Raw genomic sequence first — 7,652 nt, 5'->3', positions numbered from 1 at the left:
TGGTGATGGCGATCTACAACTTTGTGATGCGGGATTGAGACTGCGAGGCAAAAAGTGTCACTACTGGAATAAGGGATTTTGCCGTCTGCCAGTTCTTTGCCGTCTTCTTGCGGATGACAAAGTAGGTCTTTGCCATCAGTTACCAAAAAACAGACGACAAAGACGGCAAAGAGGTGCCAGCGGATGCCAGTACACTGCAACGTTCCACACACACCCCCCTCTTTGCCGTCTGCTGGCAGACGGCAAAGAGGGGGGCTATCTTTTTTTTGCGGGTAAAAAAAAACCCATTGCCCCCACCTCCTCTATCTCTATCCACTCTCTCTCCGCCCCTGCCCCACAGCCGAGCGCCGCCCGACGCCGCCTCCCTTGACCCCGCGCCGCTGCGCCACCTCGCCTCCGCCCACCGGTGCTCTCCGCCACCTCACCGGAACCCAGGACCCCGCCGCCTCGCACTGCCACCTGCGCCGCGTCGCGCGCCGCCACCTCCCCACAAGCTCGCCGCCCTGCCGCGGAAGCCTCGTCGCCGGTCGCCCGACCTCGAGATCCGCCGCCGCCATGGGAGCCGAGCACCGAGCTCCTCTGCGCCCTGCCCGCGTCCCCGCATCGCCGCCGCCGCCCCACGCTGCCTCGCGCCCGTTGCGCCGCTGTACGCTGTGCTCAAGCCCTGTTTTTCTTCGATTCCCCTTTGCAAGTCTTCCTCTCATCTTATCCATTGGAAGCCGCAGCCGTCAGGTCGCTGCTGCTGCTGGTGGCGTGATTGCCATCGCTGTGAGATTGCTGCTGTTCTTGGCGCCGCTTCTCGTCGTGGTCGCTGCCGTGTGGAGGCTGCTCCCGCTCCCGTGCTCCTTGCGCCGTCGTGGCCGCCGCTGCTGCCGATGGAGCACGGGCTGCTGCTAGCCATCGGCCCACCCCCGGTCTGTTGCTTCTCCAACTCCTTGTGTCACTCTTGGTTCGATCTTTAGCGCTGGAGCAACATAGTTCCTGTAGGTGGGTTAGCATCTTGGCTGGATTGTTTGATGTGGCCTGTTTTGCCTGTTCAGGTATGCCAACAGCTTGACGAACATGTCTATATGCGTGTAAGCAATTAAACCTGGGGAGAGGAGTTAGTTTGCAAGTTCTAATTCTGTTTTATCTTACACGTGAGGATTAAAAATGCTCTTGTACACTGGTTTTCCCTTGCTGTACATCACTGAACCTGGTTCAGTTAAAAACTGCAGTGCCTGACAGTTCTGGACAGCAACCTTCTATCTAAAAAATGAGTTAGCTATGCTTAGAATTTAGAGTTGGCCCCTACATAAGTTTTAGATAAAGTTCCACGGTTTCCGTAGAGTACTTATTTGATTCGTTTGGATGTACGGTTTGAGAGCAGCCATCATTTTAGTTTTCTGTCCCGAAATTTATGTTCCTGGGGTGCAGAATTTGTTGTATGGCAGTTTAGGCCATGCTAGATGTTTAATTAAATTAAATTAAAGTCACAACACAAAAATTGTAGAGGATATTCTGCAGATGCTTAAACATATATTATTTCTTAGATTTCGTGTTATACACTAAATCCTATGAAATTATTAAGATGATTGTACTATGTTGGACAGAATTTTACGTTTGAGTTGGTGATTTTAACTAGACTTATACTCTAAGATTTTGTCATCGTTGATGATATGAGGACTTATAATGTGATAAAGTACGTATGAGCTGGGGTATTGTGCGTAGGAGCGCCACTAAATTATATATTCTTATGTGTTGAGACCATGCTTTGCTGTGACTGGGATATATGCTTGATGACAAGTGTGGGTACTTTGAGTTCGGAACCGTTTGCCTCACAATTTGTGCCCCGCGGTTGAGGCAAGTTCACGACGGGATAATGACTTGCATAATCTCTACATTCCATTTTTATTTATGATATATTCCATGTCAATGATGTTTATTATGACGGCGATGACGATGACCATGATATGTTGATTCAAGTACTATGCTTGCATTTGCATACTTGCACTCATGATGATAGTGAATGAAGGCGTGCACTACCTTGGTGGGCATATTGGAGTGAGTGGATGTCGACGGGCGTCCACTCAAGCTATACCGGTATACGCAATGAAATGAGATGAGCATTTAGGCATGTAGGGCACCATTATATGTGTTGAACACTAATGAGTGTATGGTGTTAACCGAGTCTTGGTATATTTATATGAGTACTGTTAATTATTCCTTTATAAACTTGCTGAGTCTTTGTACTCATCCTTGTTGCTTATATGTTTTAGGTAAATCCTGAGGACGACATGCATGGGAGTCTTGGGAGTAGCATCCTCCTCGCCACACGGGCCTCCTCCTTGCCGGAGTGACGCCCCTCGCCGGAGCAGCGCCGGCCAAGCCCATCGGCCACCAGGTGCGTCCTTGGATCAGTTTCCCACAGGCAGCATGTTGTTCCTACTCCTCTACCTACTACAGCAGCACAATGTTCTTCTGTATTGCAATAGAGTAGGAGTAGTTGCTAGAGTAGCTAGGACGTACAACTATGGTTAATTGTCGCCATGTGTATTGTTTTGTTAGAGCAGATGGATCCCATGGTCCCATCAATTTCGCATCGCAGGATGCTTTATGTACACATGCACGGATCTGTCATAACTTTACACTAATTTAAGATTGTCTTGATCTGAAGTGCTGGCTCCTACAACATTGCATTTCACCAAGTGAAATGCTACATTTCTATCCTAACCCATTCTCTCTTTCTTAGTGTTTTTGTTATGCAGGTTGAAAGAAAAGAAGATCCAGAGAAGATCTTAGTAATAAGATAGTTTTGACTTTGTGAAACTTGCTACCTACGGATGAAACTGTGTAATATTGATGATTTATATGTATGGATGAAACTTGCTACTATTGGTAACATGTGTTGGATATATATGTGTTCATGGCTATTGTTAATATGTGTTGGATATGCTATATATATATATATATCTGTTTGTGTGTGTTTGATTTTCTGTGAAAATGAATTGATATAAGAAAAAACAGAATTAAATGGGGCAATATAGGCAGATGGAAAAGAGCCTGCAGCCTTTGCCGTCTGCCCGCAGATGGCAAAGAGCCATGCCCTTTGCCATCCGCTGGCTGACGGCAAAGGCCTTTGCATCTTTGCCGTCCGCCAGCAGACGGCAAAGTGCCTTTTGCCGTAGCTCGTTCAGCCCGACGTTTTCCCGTCTGCTGGCTGACAGCAAAGGCCTTTGCCGTCAGCCATGGCAGATGGCAAAGTTCTTGATTCCTGTATTGTGTGGTGATGGCAGTCCAAAGATCAACGGTTGTTTCCTTACTCATGACTTGGGCGAGGATCTCTTTCGACAAAGAGTTCAGAAGATGGCTCGGGACTTGCTGGTCCTTTGAGACCCACTGCGCATACAGAGGGTTGGGCTCCGTGGTGACGGTTTTGTTTGCCTGCTGCGTCTGCACCATCTTCGGTGGCGCGGCGTCAGTTCCATCGAGGAGGCCGGTGACCTGCGCTCCTCGCAGGCCAGGCATGACCTAGGCTCTCCATAGGATGAAATTTGTTTTGGTGAGTTTCTCGGCTGGTGGAGCTCCTAGGTTTAGGGTGAAGGTGGCCGAGGTGGAGGACATGGCGAAGGTAATGGGGAGAAAGCTTCTGGCTAGATCGATAGGAAGAGGTTGGTTCTGATACCATGTTAGATGGAAGCGTTCCTACTCTCCTGGAGTAGAGCCACGGGGTTTATATTGATGATGGGTAGGAAGAGCCCCTACCGTGGCGTTTACACCAGAACTGATCGCTAGGATTCGGTTTGTTGCAATGAGAAGATAGATGCATTGAGAGGGAGAGGAGATAGAGTATGTTAAGATTACACAAGAAGTTACAAAGAGATTTATCTTTATTTCTAACAGGGCGAATAGATAAAACAAATGTCACCTCATATCGGAATACATATGGCAGTTGTGTTTGCAAAGTAGTCATGGATGTTGTCCTGGCCAATCCACTACTAGTACTAAAAGATGATGCCCTGAGATGCAATTATTATTGGTAAAAGAAAGTACTTGTGCAAAGCGCCTGTGTTGCCGGTTGTGTTCATTGCCTGGGTCACCCGTCGCCGGGTTGCCGTGCTAGTTACCGGCGGGCTATGTAACAAGTTGAATATTCAGTCCATAGTCAATACACAGACAATATATAGACCATTTCTATACATTTTAATGCAGTTATCTTCACTAAACGAAGAACATTACATTTAATGTCTGCTCCATGATCACACGTTGATAATTTCATTTCTACAAAAAAATATAATCTGAACTTTAAATAGTATATCATGAAGTTCTTTAAATGTGCGCTCTTATGTACCAGACAACATTCTATTTTTGCCAAAAAAAGAAAAACCTTTCTAATTGAAAATTTGCTGTTTATTTTACTGTCGTGGAATGTGCATTTCGTACCTTCAGTGTATAGCTACCTTTTAAGAGGGAGTTTCACTATCTAAGTAACTATGCGGATCCAAACATCCAAAATGCGACACTTCAATTCTGACATAAGCATGTGTGCCTGCAAAGGTGTAGGCACGACGCGTACCTCTGAAAAGCACCAATCTGGTTGGCCAGCATTTTCTGGACTGTGTTGGCACTAGTAGAAAAAGGGTTAAATGTCAAGCACATTAGTACCGGTTTGCTTTTGAGCCGGCACTAATGTGTGCATTAGTGTCGGTTTCAACGGTTAGCCAGCCGCTTTCATTAGTACCGGTTCGTGGCCGACCTTTAGCACCGGTTCGTGCCACGGACCGGTACTAAAGTGAGTGGTGGCAGTATGTTGTCAGCCCGGGGCCCCTCCAGCACCTTTAGTACCGGTTCATGGCACGAACCGGTGCTAAAGGTCATCCTACATAAACCCTTTGTCCACCCGAGCTCGCTCTGTTCTTCCCCTTTCCCCTCTCCTCTCTGTTCTTCCCCTCTTCCTCTCGAGCTCATCACACATTTTGCCCAAAATTTGTCAAGATTTGAAGGCCCCCATCCATTCAAATGATCACAAAGGTTAGCAACTCTGTCCTTTCATCTCTCATTGCTAGATTAGCTCTTGCAATGCTTTGTATAGTGATTAATTTATGAGTTTAGTAATTTGGTAGAAAATATATGTGCTAGTATTTGATTTATATGCAATTTGTGGTCAAAACTAACACTTAGTTTGCATATGTAGGTGTGGTTTACTTAGTGCCTTCTAAATCTCCGTCGTAACCACAGTCGATCGCCCGCACCGTTCCGTCGCCGGCACCACCTTGTGGTGAGCCTCTTGTTCATGAATGTTTTACATTACCAAATTGATGTTTGTGTGATTTGGATATATAGTTACTCGTATAATTATCTTACCCGTACGTTGTTTGTTATACATAGTGCCATGGTTTTGATATCCGTCCCCGTCGGCCATCGTCCTTATTATGATTCGGATGTGGTATATTCTTTTTTAAAACTAGTTGTTGCATTTCGTGTTTATGACAAATTATGCCCATCAAGTTGACATAGATATTTTTGTCTAGGAGGTTTGTGAACCGGAAATTCCAACCGACCCTATTGTCGAGAGGTTAAATTTAGTTGAAAGAGAAAACGAGTATTTGAAAGAAAAATTGAAAAGAATTGAGAGGGAGAAGATGGAATTGGAGTTGCATGTTGCCGATGTCGTCGATGATCACAAGATCAAGATGGAGAAAATGCGCTTGAGGATTAGAAAGATTAGAAAATATGCCATTGATAGTGAGGCTTGGTATCATTATGCTGTTGGATCAATTGTTACCTTAGTTGCGATCTTGATTGCATTTGTTGTTGCATTTAAATTCTTTAGTTAGAGAGTTATTTGTTTGTTGCATTTAAGTCTTGTATGAACTTTATGTACGAACTTGTATTAATTTGGTCTATTCGGTGTTGTGTAATGAAGATGAGCCGACAATGGATGTACGATGACCGATGCTCTCCCGAGTTCATTAATGGCGTGCAAACTTTTCTGCTTGCGGTTGAGGCAAACAAGCGGGCGGATGGTTTTATGCCTTGTCCATGTTTAGTCTGTAAGAATGATCACAATTACTCTACGTCAAGAACCATTCACGTCCACCTGTTTAAGTCCGGTTTCATGCCCCACTATAATGTTTGGACCAAGCACGGAGAAAGAGGGGTTATGATGGAAGACAATGAAGAAGAAGAGGACGACGACAGCTATCCTGACCATGGGTTCCCTGAATACGATGATACAACAATGGGGGAAGAAGCTGAGCTGGCAATGCGGGAAGAAGCTGAAGAAGAGGCATCAGATGAGCCCGCTGATGATCTAGGTCGGGCCATTGCCGATGCAAAGAGAAACTGCGCAAGTGATTTGGAGAAGAAGAAGTTGCAGCGCATGTTAGAGGATCACAAGAAATTGTTGTACCCGAATTGCGAAGCTAACAAGAAAAAGTTGGGCACCACACTGGAATTGCTGCAATGGAAGGCAGAGAATGGTGTATCTGACAAGGGATTTGGAAAGTTGCTGGTAATGATAAAGAATATGCTTCCAAAGGACAACGAATTGCCCGAGAGTACGTACGAAGCAAAGAAGGCTGTCTGCCCTCTAGGTTAGAGGTGCAGAAGATACATGCATGCCCTAATGACTGCATCCTCTACCGCGGTGAGTACGAGGATTTGAACGCTTGCCCGGTATGCGGTGCATTGCGCTATAAGATCAGGCGCGATGACCCTGGTGATGTCGAGGGCGAGCGCCCCAGGAAGAAGATTCCTGCCAAGGTGATGTGGTATGCTCATATAATACCACGGTTGAAACGTTTGTTCCAAAACAAAGAGCATGCCAAGGCGATGCGATAGCACAGAGAAGACCGTAAGAAAGACGGAAAGTTGAGAGTACCCGCTGACGGGTCGTAGTGGAGAAAAATTGAGAGAAAGTACGGGAAGGAGTTTGCAGATGACGCAAGGAACGTATGGTTTGGTCTAAGCGCAGATGGCATTAATCCTTTTGGGGAGCAGAGCAGCAACCATAGCACCCGGCCTGTGACTCTATGTTTGTATAACCTTCCTCCTTGGTTGTGCATGAAGCGGAAGTTCATTATGATGCCAGTGCTCATCCAAGGCCCTAAGCAACCCGGCAACGACATTGATGTGTACCTAAGGCCATTAGTTGAAGAACTCTTACAGCTGTGGAATGGAACAGGTGTACGTGCGTGGGATGAGCACATGGGGGAAGAATTTGACCTAAAGGCCTTGCTGTTCGTGACCATCAATGATTGGCCTGCTCTCAGTAACCTTTCAGGACAGACAAACAAGGGATACCGCGCATGCACGCACTGTTTGGATGATATCGACAATATATATTTGGACAATTGTAGGAAGAATGTGTACCTGGGACATCGTCGATTTCTTCCGAGCAGGCATCCCGTAAGAAAGAAAGGCAAGCATTTCAAAGGTGAGGCGGATCACCGGACGAAGCCTCGCCACCGTAAAGGTGCTGATGTACATGATATGGTCAAGGATTTGAAGGTAGTCTTTGGAAAGGGTCCTGGCGGACAACCTGTTCTGAATGATGCTGACGGACGCGCACCCATGTGGAAGAAGAAATCTATATTTTGGGACCTGCCCTATTGGAAAGATCTAGAGGTCCGCTCTGCAATCGACGTGATGCACGTGACGAAGAATCTTTG

General features: G+C 46.2%; 1 long non-coding RNA gene across 3 annotated transcripts; it reads left to right on the top strand.

Moving 5' to 3' along the window:
* Nucleotides 1–308: 308 nt before the first annotated feature.
* On the top strand, nucleotides 309–2,874 carry LOC141042543 (uncharacterized). Of its 3 annotated transcripts, XR_012205734.1 has the most exons (3): nucleotides 309–646; nucleotides 726–914; nucleotides 2,259–2,874. It is a non-coding gene; the product is annotated as an uncharacterized lncRNA (long non-coding RNA). The 3 variants fall into 3 exon arrangements; XR_012205733.1 differs by having other exon boundaries at nucleotides 309–914; XR_012205735.1 differs by having other exon boundaries at nucleotides 309–1,040.
* The last annotated feature ends 4,778 nt before the right edge of the window (nucleotides 2,875–7,652 follow it).

Source organism: Aegilops tauschii, chromosome 3 (assembly GCF_002575655.3).
Source record: "Aegilops tauschii subsp. strangulata cultivar AL8/78 chromosome 3, Aet v6.0, whole genome shotgun sequence".
Classification (NCBI taxonomy): domain Eukaryota; kingdom Viridiplantae; phylum Streptophyta; class Magnoliopsida; order Poales; family Poaceae; genus Aegilops; species Aegilops tauschii.
The sequence above is the reverse complement of the archived record's forward strand: the minus strand, read 5'-3'. Positions and strand labels throughout refer to the sequence as shown.